This window comes from Micropterus salmoides, unplaced genomic scaffold (genome assembly GCF_014851395.1).
Source record: "Micropterus salmoides isolate LMB-PRFRI ecotype aquatic unplaced genomic scaffold, ASM1485139v1 Ms_hic_scaffold_17, whole genome shotgun sequence".
NCBI classification, from domain to species: domain Eukaryota; kingdom Metazoa; phylum Chordata; class Actinopteri; order Centrarchiformes; family Centrarchidae; genus Micropterus; species Micropterus salmoides.
The window spans coordinates 17,452,291-17,465,152 of record NW_024040817.1 but is presented as its reverse complement, the minus strand read 5'-3'; the positions used below and the strand labels follow the sequence as shown (position 1 = coordinate 17,465,152).

General features: G+C 41.8%; 1 long non-coding RNA gene across 1 annotated transcript; it reads left to right on the top strand.

Annotated features, from left to right (window-relative positions):
- The first annotated feature begins 4,801 nt into the window (after positions 1–4,801).
- Positions 4,802–9,099, top strand: LOC119907884. The gene is made up of 2 exons (XR_005445147.1): positions 4,802–4,936; positions 8,746–9,099. It is a non-coding gene; the product is annotated as an uncharacterized LOC119907884 (long non-coding RNA).
- The last annotated feature ends 3,763 nt before the right edge of the window (positions 9,100–12,862 follow it).

Genomic DNA, 12,862 nt, shown 5'->3' with positions numbered 1-12,862 from the left:
GGTGAAACCCTTAGACACTCAGCAGTCACCGTGGAAGGCAAAATGTCAGCTCATAATAAGAGAGAAAAGGCTCTGCCTACCAGAGCAAATGGAAAGAAAAAAAAACTGTGTCAGGATCTTTGAGCAATTCTTAACGGTAGAAACTTTGACTGGTCATAGTGGGAAAAGCACAGGTTACTAAGTTACTAAGACCACTAAGTGTCTGGTAAGCCACCACAGGATACCAGGACCGTAAAACTGAAGCAGCTAAATTTAATTCAGTCATCATTTAATTTAGTATCTACACCTGCTTCTACCATTGTGACATGTGAGAAGAACCTATAAGTTAACATTTAGACTGTGGTTGAATATCTACTATAATTGCATCTACAGGGTCTTGTGATCAAGATCTAAATTATTTCCAGTCAGATTTAGGCCAAAAACTGATTAACTGAAACAAAAATCTTCAGCTCTTTAGCTGCTAAATGCTTCACATTTTTTTACTTGTTACTAATTGTGTCTGTCTACCATTTGGTGCTGAGCAGGTAGTGTACAGTGGGTGGTTAGCACTTTTTGCCCGAAAACAGCGGCCTACTGTTGTGGGCCGAACGGCTAAACTTTGAGCTGAAACTCGGTATAAAGCCTCGTAAAACAGAGAGTTCCTTTCACATTTACAAATTTAAAAGTAGGATGGTGTTTAAAAAGTGCATTTTTATCACATTCTTTTAAATTGTTCAGTTAAAACTGGGATAAAGACAAAGATCGAGTCAAAGATATACACGAGGCAAAAAGTGGAATTTGGTGTAGTGATCCTAGTACAAAGCCTGTTCGGTCTGGAGCAGGGAAACCATGTGATAACTTTAACATCATCGTAAACATTATGTAGTGGTCTAAATAGTTGAGATGGCAAAAGTAAGGGGGAGGAAGTGAGCCAGAATGTGACTGTGTGCTTGGAGGGGTTTGTGTGTGTACGTGAACAGTTGTGTGTTTGTGTGTATTGTGTCTGCAGTAGCATGTTTCCTTAAGCCTGAATGCCTAAATACATCTCTGTATCTGATATTGACTTTTCTGGGGCTCACTGACCTCTGCCTGGATAAGCCACGGTATCCTTCCACCCAAACATCGGGTGAAACATTGACATTTTCTTCTTATGCATGACTAGAAAAATCTGCCCAGAAAAGTCCTCCTCCCAGCCATACCAGTCGAAAACAGAATAAGTTTTGTTCTCCCCCCAATCATTAGCAGATAAAGCCCCTCTTTCTTGCCCTTTAATCAAACAGGCAATGGCTTGACATGGCTGGTTAGCTCCTCGATAGAGTGCTCATTGTGCCTGCGCTGAGGAGCTATAGAAGGCTTGTCTGCAAGCAAATCATGGGATCACTGGATGCACATTCCTCCTTCCCTCCCCCATCCCCGCCTCTCTCACTCCATCTCTCATCCCCTTTGAAAATCATCATGTTGAGAGTTGCGTACTTATTGCCAATTTGCGTTTAGGTGCAGGCTAAGTGAGAGCAAACATTGCTGAAAACAGGCAAGTTGAAAGAATGAAAAGGTGTTTCCAAGAAGAAGAAGATATACTTTATTTAATCCCCCGAGGGGAAACTCAATGTTTTCACTCTGTTATTATGTTAGTATACACACAGGTCTGAAATACACACACATGCACAAACACGACCCATAGCAACATACGGAGAGATGTCAGAGTGAGGGGGCTGCCAGTGATTGCGGCGCCCCGAGCAGTTGGGAGTTCAGGAGCTTGCTCAAGGCCTCCTTCGGCAGTGCCCAGGAGGTGAACTGGCATCTCTCCAGCAACCAGTCCTCGCTCCGCAACTCCGCGACCCTCCAGTTCCCAGCCTAATCCTTACAGACTGAGCTACTGCCGCCCAATTATCTACTGATTGTGCACTTTCTTACTCAGAGACACACCGTCACACAGGTCAAACAAGTCTGATTTGTCTCTTTAAAGGTAGTGTGCCCCGATCAAAACCTTTTTTTCTTTTTGCCTCAGAAATATGGCAAGGGTGCCCTATTCTCTCCACACACTTTTCCCCCCAAACAGGGTCGAGAACAATAGGTTTCAAGGTGAAGGCCCTTCGTGCTTGCTGTCTAGTTTGTGATGAACCCTCCGGGCCGCTGCTCATGAGAATTGTACTTGGTCGTTTCCCCCCCCTTTTTTTAAGGCGGCTCCTGAGGCAGATGTGCTCAGCTCAATTCAGACGCAGCTGCAGATGAAGAGGAAGAATATCGGGGGGCAAAGCCCGGTGAGATGGAGGAAGAATGAGAACCTAAGGGGAGGAAAGACAGCTTGTGAAGGAAATAAGAAAAAGCAGATGAGAGAAACAATGAAAACCAAGCTAGCACGAGACAAAAATAACAAAGATGTGAAATACAGAACATATAGAGTCAAGTGAGGGAGCGTTTAAGGGTGAGAGAACAAAAGAGGTGGAATGTATGAGAAGGAAAAAGATAAACAGAGAGGGAGGTACTGAGGCAGACAGAGATTAAGAGCTCTGTGATGGATCGAACTGCACACTTCTTTCCATGTTGCATGTGAGAGAAGAAGAGACGGTTGAGAAACAAGACATTGCGGTTTCCCTGATCTAAATATAAGTCTGTGGTCGAACCCACTAACTGCTGTGTGTCTCTATCAAGTCTGTTTTTTTCTGCCAAAATGCCACATTTACTTACAAACCATGACAATTTAGTAAACCTACCAATATCTACTTTCTACATTCTGTATTCATTCATTGAGCTTGACATACACAAAGATAAAATAAACACTTGTTATCAAAGAGCAAATAATTACATTCTAAACATAACTGTGCAACAAATTTGAATTGATTATGTGGGAAAAAACTCAAAGGATTTCTTAGTGAGGGCAAATACAAACATTTACATATTCTCTTCTCCGGGATAACCTTCCTTATTAATCGTCATTTGTATGTTTTGTTGATTAAATGATTCTCCTCATAAATTCTTCATTGTTCTCTGTAAACAATAGAGCAATAAAGCTAATGGTGTATTCTCAATTTTTGGTTGATGTTCTGCGAGTGCTCTAAATGTCCTTGATTTCATTTGCAGTACTTTTTGTGAAATCCCATTATTTTCTCCCAAACTTAACAATATAAGAGCCACAGACTAGGTCATGACAGTGGATTAAAAAGTCTTCGGGATGTGTGTGTGTGTGTCTGTGTGTGTCTGTGCGTTTTCCCCCCAAACCCATAAATAGAAGGGGGCAGAAACACAACTTTCTTGCAGGCTTTTTGCCAATTTGTAGTAGGGCCTCATCCGCCCCAGTCAGTTTCTGCTGCAGTACAGCTACCGTTTCCCCTCATAAACATCACAAATCTCATAGTTAGTGTGACACTTTGAAGTCGCAAGTGAACAGTTTCAGATTGCTATCTGTCTCAGGCAGTGAAAAACAAGTTTTGAAGTGGATATCCGGCTGTAACTGTCCCAACCTACATGCCAGACAAACAAGAGCATTTTAGAATATGTGCAGGTCCATCATATTGGCATGAACATCATCCTATCACTGCCTTTATCTCTCTCTCTGCCTGTATCTTATTCTGTTTCTCCCAACATTTCTATCTGTGAGTCATAAATAGGGGAAACGTTCAAAAGCTCAGTGTGTGTGTGAGTGTTATGGTTAACATTGATATCAACATTTCCAGATAGCTCGACTCTTGATGTAAGGCAGAAGAACTGGTTGGCAGCATTTCAGTTATTAGCTCATAACAGCACAACAACAGCACACACATACACAACGCCATTGACCTGATATGCTACAAGACCCGGAAAAGGACGTTATTAGCCAACGTTATTAGCCAACGTTATTAGGCAACCTAAGCTTATTTTAGGGCAACCCTGGCTTAACAGAAAATATCTACCACTGTTTCTGCAAGTGAGCTGTGTGGCTTTTAGTTATGAAGTTCAAGGGGGACTAACTTTGGAAATATCATCTCAAACAGCACAAAGTTTTTCTGTCTATCAACTACAGCCAAATTCATTGATTTTTCTTAGTTTGGCTTAGATTTATGAATAAGCGGATGCATGCTGTGTATACATAACAGCTGTTGCTGTCAAGCTGTGCTGATTATTTAATTGTTATGTACACTGCGGCAAAGATAACGCAACGACAAGGTAATTGAAATGTTATCCCAATCTTATCTGAGATGATTACTTAAACACTACATTTCTAATGCATGTTGAATTAGGCAATTACATGCGTTTAACGTGAGCTGGTGAGTGAGGATGGAAGAGAGAAAGTGGGGGGGGGCGGGGGGGGGAGAAAAGAATTAGCAGACAATGGAATGGGAATATTAAGTGTTTCAGCTGGTGAGTGTGGGGTCAAAGATCACAGAGCGCTTATAGGCATATTAGCCACTTGGTTATGATAAATTATGACTGCGTTGCTATGGCGACCAGTACACTCATAGCCTGCATCCAGCAGGGGGAAAAACAGGGCCTTAATGAAACAGGGCAGAGAGTCTAATGTAGTAGGCTAATGTCAGTTACGTTCTTAAATTAATATATATAAAATATATTTGGTAATATTATTATTATTATTAATATTTTTATTTCAGAAGGCACTCAGACCCAGTTACCCAGAAGACTTATAGGAGCATGGAGATGATATTTGTCCACTGTGATGTGAAGTTTGAAAATGAATTTAAGGAAACAAGGACTTTTTTTTTTTTGAGTGTGTGCGTGTGTGTGTGTGTGTGTGTGTAAGAGAGAGAGTGAGAGAAAGAGAGTGCCTATAAAAATCTGGATTCCCCACTGTCTGCCATATTACTATGATTTGCCACTTACTCAACAATTAGGCGCTAGCAGCTGGATGTTGATTTTTTGGGAAGCGGTGGGCGCTTGTCGCAAGTCACATCCCCCGTGAGCTCATTAAGGATGTGTGGAACGCCTGGCTGATTGGCTTAAAATACTGGAGATCGACAGCCAGGTTTGTGCTGAGGAGGAAAGCAGACAGACAGACAGGGAACGAGTGGGAGGTAGACATACAAATTTGGTGGATGGATAAATAGTGAAAGCAGTGAGGCAAGAGGGAGAGCAGACGTGACTTTGAACCTCCAGCACTGCCCCTAAAGGAATGTTTTAGCTGCTATCATGTTACCTCTGAACCTTTTTATGTTTACATGCAGGTGTGTACATGTCCGACCGTACATGTGTATACCAACATGTCTGCGCTTGCCAATATCCTCCCATCCGTGTGCATTTGTGTACACGCACACACATAAACACACACACACGTCACATGCTTTATAATTAGCTGATTGAGCTTTAACTTCATTACCATGGGCGAGTCTTCTGCACACTAATCAATTTCTACCATCTAGAAACGGCTTAGTGCACAGCACTGGCTGTCAATGGCAGAATTAACCACAATGCTGTGGGGACGAAGCACGTGGCCAGCCTTCTGTGGGAGGGAGGGAGTGTAAAGTCTGATTAGAAAGTGTGATGCGTCGGTCCATTTGCATGCAATCTGCGTTTACACTTTGTATCAGTACATGTGTGTGTGTGCTGCTTTGCATGTGTGTACCTGGCTGCTCTCCTTTAATAGCTACACACCCTGCTGCTGCCTGTTAAGACTGGCATTTTTACAATCTCGTTTGACTCTAACACTCCCTAATATAAGCAGGCCAACAAACGCCCCGTCATTTCCTCTGTCTGGCTCCCCGACCCCCTGATCCCCTTTGTAGTCGATGTTTTAAAAAAAAAAAATTTTGCTATGCTAGTGGCATGGCTCCAGGGAAGGCAATGTCTGTCTGTTGGTCCACCACTTGGGTCCTGATTAAAACATTTCTAACTATTGGATGGCTTGCAATGAAATGTAAAAACTCTGATGATTCCTTGACCTTTCCTGTAGCGCCACCAGCAGTGACATTTTACTTTTTTAGTGAAATATCTCAACAATTATTGGACAGTTTGCCATAAAATTTGGTGCAGGTACAGATATTACATATAGGATGAATCCTAATGATGTTTGTGGTGTCCTGACTTTTCTTCTGACACCATCAGGTCAAAGTTTTCTTTTAAGTAATGGAATAGGCATGTGAACATTTTGTTTCACACATTCATGGTTTCTTGGATGATGAATCCTGATAAGTTTGGGGATCCACTGAGTTTGTCTCTAGCACAATATCCTCGGTACTTTTGGATAGATTGCCATGAAATTTGGTACAGACATTCTCTCCATGACTCTCTCAGGATGAATTGCACTAAATTTGGTGATCTCTTAAGGGAGACCTATTATGCTTTCCGTATTTTCTGTCGTATCTATAATGTTACAATGTTGGATATTCATGTTAAACGTGGCCAATGTTTCAAATAATGAGGTACCATACAGGAGTGACAGAACTACAATATAGGGCTTGAAATGCAATTTAATAGGCCCCCTTTAACTTTTCATCTAGCACCAAACTCAAAATTTTCCACTTTCCCAGTATAAATACCTGCAAAAAAGACATTCACATCTGCCTGAGCTGTTTGTGTTTAGCACTTATTACCAAATGTTCATGCTAACGTGCAAAAATAAGATAATGAACATGGTAAATATTATATCTGCTAAACATCAGTATGTTAGCATTGTCATTGTGAGCATGTTAGAACACTGACGTTAGCAGTACAGCCTCAAAGAGCCCCTAGCATGGATGTAGAGTCTTTCTTTGCATGACCTCAAGTCAGTATCATTCTGTCTGAGAGACTGCTACTGAGTTGTGTACTTTGCCAGACTTTCTCTAGTCAGAAGTAGTCATTTTAGTATGATGGCATGGTGTCATTACCATTGTCTGATGTTCATTAAAGACCCCATTTTAGCTTCTATTCTAAGGATATGTCACTTACAGTATTTGACAGTATTTCAGAGAATAAAATCCTTCACTTAGTCATGTTTGGCTGGCTTACTTGAAAGACTGCAGCAGGCCCTGAGAATGGATGGTCACCCATGTAGCCTTCATGCTATCATGTCAGATATACAAACACGATGCATCAGGGAACCTGTAGGGACTGGAGATGGTGAATGGTACAGATTCAGAGTTATGATTGGGCATCCATTTGATTTGTTGTAGCTCAGTGCATCAGTCGGTGAGGTTAGGAGGTATTTCACTTGCAGGTAGTTTTGTTTTAAGTGTGTAAGAGGTGTAAGTAAAGAGGGAAGAGGGTAGCCCTAAAGCAGGTAGAGCCCGAGGGGAAGAGGAACAACAGTTGGATTTATTGACAGATGTTACAACTGGCAGGCCTCAAGATGAAAAGAGCATGTTCGTCATGTGTTGATTGCACATCTGAAGGAGTTGAGGGCAGTACTAGGAAGCCTGCTCCAACCATTTTATAACACAGTCCAGCCACCACCCCCCCACTCACACACAGTGACGAGCTCCTCTGCCACTGGACAAAAGCTGCTGCAAGTCAAGCATGAAAGCAGGGGAGGGGGAGCCGTACAGAAATTAGGGGTGTGTTGGATAGAAAATAGCAGGGGGCATGAACTGCCAGCTGTTGTGTTCAAGCTGCACTTCTCCAGGAGTAAAGAGTGCCAAAAAATTAATCTAGGACTGAATCGTAAGCCCAAGATTTAGTCCAGGTGTTGTCAGTGTTTATGCATCATTTATGAACCGCTGACCATGCACTTATTTGTGCATGACTATAACAATAAAACACATTTTCAACACATTTCCATGAGCTTCACTGATAGTCAGTTGATGCCCCGAAGAGAAATTTTGCCCGTTAGCTCCCTTTCAGGGAGTGACCTTGGAGCCAGCTGGGAGTTATTGTCACTTTCAAGGATGCATCAGCAGGGTGGAGGAATTTTGTCACTGTTGTTTGAACTCAAGAGAAATGGTAAATGGACATTCACACACACATTCATACACTGATGACTCGAACAAGCCGAGAATTAAAGCAGCGACTCTCCAGCCCATGAAGTGTTACAAAGCAGCAATCAGTATAACACTGAAAGTAATTGGCTGCTTTTGTTGTTGAAATGTATTCTGATTATCTGAAAGGAAGCTTTAAGTCATCACAAAGTCCTTGGCATCATAAAAATGTTGCTTACCATGATGCTTCAAGTATGGGCAGGTCCTCAAAAGACCTGGACTCTGATGTTAGGCCTGCCCTCTCTCTCAACTCCTGACTTGTTGTTTGCATTTCCCTGAATGAAAATGATGGTGCGTTCCATTTGACATGGGAAGTCATAATTTCCGAGTTCAAAGTCTGAAATTTCAAAGGGAACGACCCCTTAATTTGAGAGAACCGCACTACCTTGACTTTGTGATCCAAGATGACTGTCGGGGTATCAACAGTTATTGAAAACTGTAGATTATACTGTTTATTAGCACTTCTGTGTACTTGTGACTCATAGAAATGTTCGTACACAAAGTGCTGTACAACAGTGTTTAGTACGAGTAAATACCACACAATGCGTTTTTTTATCAACCATCTAACAATAGCTAATCCGAGCAAGGTTTTCCGACTTGTTAACTGGAACGCCGTCAACTCGGGTGTGACGTCATTCCAGCTCCGACCTCCGACTTCTGAGGTAAATGGAACGCAGCATGACTCCTGGTGTGTAAGACTATCTGTCGATTTCAGCTCTCCGGATTGTCATCTGAAACAGTTTCAACAAGTTTGTTGGCTCATTAGGATGCATTTCAGAATTTAACAAATCTCAACCCCTCCCCCTCAAAAGTTAGACTATTAAAAGACTATTTATGTTTATGTATGATTATGTTTCATTGTTTGGGTTTTTTTTCTCCACAGCGACAGCATGTCTGATTACAACATGAGTGAGGGAGTGAGAAAGCAACAAGCCAAATCAGCCCCCTGAAGTGATATGTATTGGCTGGGGAGATGTATTTTTCCGTTGTTCTCTTGTGCTGTAATCAAAGGGAGTGGCACTCTGACTGCGACTCCCATCACCAGAGGCTAATGGCTAATCAAACAGGAGGGCTGCCAACCCTCAATGGCTTTCTCTTGCTGTCCTGCACTCTCTCATTTTCTCTTCTTATTTATTCAAGAGATCTAAGCTCTGTAATTAACATGCATGCTATTTCCAAATGGGTATATTTTAATTGTCCCTGTCAAAATACCAATTAAAATGATCCCCCCAAAGTACAAATGTCAGAGTCATAACTTTTTTTTTCTGACCTGATAACACTCTAGCATGCTAACTTTTTAGCTCTTTTTTTCCCTCCTCATCAATGCTTCCACGATGCTCATGCTGTGCAGCTCAGGAGGTGCAACTTTTGCTCACCCCCTTTGTCTCCGGCCTTTGTGAAGAGCCACAGTTCAAGGGTCAAAGTTCAAAGGCTCTCTGACCCACGGATCTTTTGAAACGCCACATCCCATCAGTCCTCTGGAGCATTCTGAGGAGGATTTGTATGATTAATCAAAAGGCTGTTTCCCCTCCTAGTGTCCCAAACTAGGCACTGTCCCACCATGAGCCCTTCCCAAAGCACAGTCAATGCAGCACATAGCATAATATTACTAGAAATAATCACAAATAACCAGTTTGATCTTCTAGTAGGCATTTTTCCCCTACAGGCTGGTGGGGGTTCATTGTACCAAACAAAGATTTATCTAAAGTCTTGTGTCAGGTTTTCTCAAGCTACTGCTGCTCATCCAAAAACTTAGCAATGTTGATTGTAACAGTGTCACTTATGCCTATATAGTCCATAGCAGGCACATTCAGCACAATAGAAGAAAAAAATGATAAGCACACTATACTATGAAAAATATTAAAATATTTGTGATAAAACAAGCAGTATGTGCTGCTTGTATGGCATTTATCAAAATCTAACCAAGGTGTTCAGAGTCTGGCTAATCTCAAACTAACTTGTGGAAGTTATAGGTTAATAATTAGGGAGTGTTCTGCTGCTGGTACTCAGTTTGTGTCCCAGTAGTGAGACAGTCTGGATTCAAGATAAATTGGCTCTTTTACTGTCAAGTTGTTTGTATTTAATGCCTTCCACCCAACAGATCTTCTGTGGCAATATATTTTAATGGTCTAGCCTTGCCCCGGGCCATGGAGAGTGTATAAAATTGTCTGGCAAAAACTAGAGTTTCATTTAGTGAGTGGAAATAAAGTCATTATTTAGTGATTAAAAAATGTGTTTTATGCAATACAAATCTAAAAAGCTCCCCTCAAAATTGATAAGCTCACTAGTGAAATATCAAAAACAAAGCTCATCATTTAACATGTACAACCAACCGTAAGACATTTTCTACAGATAAAGACCATTGATCCAAACAGCGTGGTACTTGTGGAATTGTTTTCCTTTTCTTTAATTCAGGTGTAGAAGTCTCTCTCCCTGTCTCTTTATGTCCCGAACACACACACACACACACTGACACACTCAGTGGCCCAAGGCATGGCATGTGGGGCACAGTAATGTGGTGAACAAGTTTCAGGACACTCCCCGCTGGTCTCCGTCTGCGGTGCCGACCGCCTGTCGGCCAACCTCTGGCCAGCATCTGTATCCCATTAGAGCCACAAGAGGGCCACGGAGCAGAACGCATGAAAAAAAAAAATCCAGTGTTCCTCTCAAAGTCATCCTGCATTATTTAATTACTGAGCACACTCCATAAACTTCATGTTATTAACACAGTGGGAGCACATAAATGTATATTGGATAAAGCGACACTGAGGCTCAATTAGTTATTGGCTGGTGCAAACAGGGAATTCAGGCCAATGCTGGTCAGTCATTGTCTGTAAATTCTGATTGGTTTGTTCGGGTAATTAGTGCATCTTTTCCATCTCAAAATGTATTTATAATGTATCTCCAGCCTTGATAAGGTATATTTATTTATGCTATAACTTAATGATATATATACTCAGAATCTGCAGTTTCTTTGCAGCATTTTGTTGCAGTAAAGATACAAGTGCATTTACTAAAACAGTCAGATGATTCACAGCTATTCCCCTGAAGATTTTCTTCCTAAGGTCTTTCCTTGGCTAAGACAGCTAAAATAAATACAATACATCTTTATCGAATAAAGAAAAACATCAAAATTTGCCCAGGTTTCCATTGTGAGTTTTTGGTTATTTGCATTGTCAAAAGTCTTTTCGCCTATGCATGGAAACTCTATGCCAGCAGCCAGATGAGAAAGGGGATGCAGAGGGGATTAGGGGTCACAGGTTTTGAGGCCACACTGCGTGACCTCAATCAGCGCTAAAGGGGACATTCCCAAATAGCTAAAACTATCCAGATGATGACATTTGACCTCAGCTCTGCACCCACCAATCGCTGTATGAAGTGGTCGTTGCCTCTGGCTTTGGAGGACCATACGCCTCTATTATGGCCTGAGATTGGAGCAAGGATTAGACTTGGGGACCAACCATACATACACACACACACACACACACACACACACACATACACAAACACAAATGCTGTCTATTTTCATCCCTCTCACTTGTTTTCTCTCACTCCCTTCTCTCTCCCTCACCCCCGCTTCCTCCTTCTCCTCCCTAACAAGCAATAAAGCTTTTGTGGTTCACTGACTCCTGCCGGCTGCTCAATTGGGGAAGTTGCCTGTCTCCAACACTTTATGTTGTTTAGATTTGCAAAAAAATAAAAACATAACCTGCCACCTGCCTGCACATACTCTGAGAAGCGGGCCAAACACAACAATTAACCAGCGCAGAACTTATATAAAATGCCATTATGGTGTGTCTGTGCGAGTGTGCGTGTTAGGGGAAAGACAGAGAGAAAACCCTACACACTTGAGATATATACGCACATTTCCACTCCAAATAATTTCATAGCATGTGGGAAAACACGATAGCCTGACCTGAATAAATATTGGACGGGCTGTGCTCCCGTCCAAAAATGGAAATCAACCGATTGATTTCAGGATAGCAGTGCGCATATATTCAGAAATAGCTTTCATCACTGCCACTGAAAGTCATATAGGGAAATCTAATGTCTCTGTAATGTAAATATAATACCACTAATCCGAAGGTGCAAGGCAGCTTGAAATCTCCTCAAGCAGGCGTGCAGGAGCTCCTAAATATGTAATACCGTTAAATCAAATTAGAATACCAAGCACAGTGAGAGGAAAGCAGATTAATTTGAACCAAAATTATCTAGTAGATTGTTTCTGCAAACATTTCCATTTTTCAGTGAATTATTCCCTCACTGCAGGTTTGGCAGCAGAGCAGAGTATGTCACACCTCTTTTGTCAAACTAAATGCATTTTTGTCATTTGCCTTGGCAGAGGAGGCCTTGTATACATGACATTTCAACCTCCATTCCAACCCCTGCGGCAGGCAATACAGTGGCTCCTGAGCAGCGGGGGCACGCTGCCTTTGATGGAGGCTGTTTGGTTCTGAGTGGCACAATTGGCCCAGATTGGTTTAATACCCAGCATCAGCTTTTATGTGTGTGTTTTGGAGATTGAGTCTTCGACACTGAGGACACAAAAGAATCTACAAACAGAAATCCCAGCATTCTTTCTACTTGACATCAGTATGGAAGGCTGCATGTCAATCAGGTCTCCTTTAGACTGACATCAGCTGTTTAGACCTTACAGCTGTGAGTATCCTTTATTACAGGCCCTGGGTCAGCCCTTACAATTCTGGTAATATTTCCATAACATTTTACAGGCCAAACTCAACATATTGATGCTATTTGTTAGACTTTTCCGTCAACACCTGTGTAGTTTGACATGTGGATAATTCTCAGTACTGACTGCCAAAAAAGGCACTCACACAATTACAACACTGTTCTCCCAGGACAGTATCAGTCATTTCAGAAAGTACCCTAAAACCACATACGTTTCAAGTGACAAAGCCCTCTAGCATTAGTAGTTATTATGACAGAAGCAAAGCAGGAAGTCAGGAGACATTGTTATAGAGCAACCAAGTCAAAGTGTG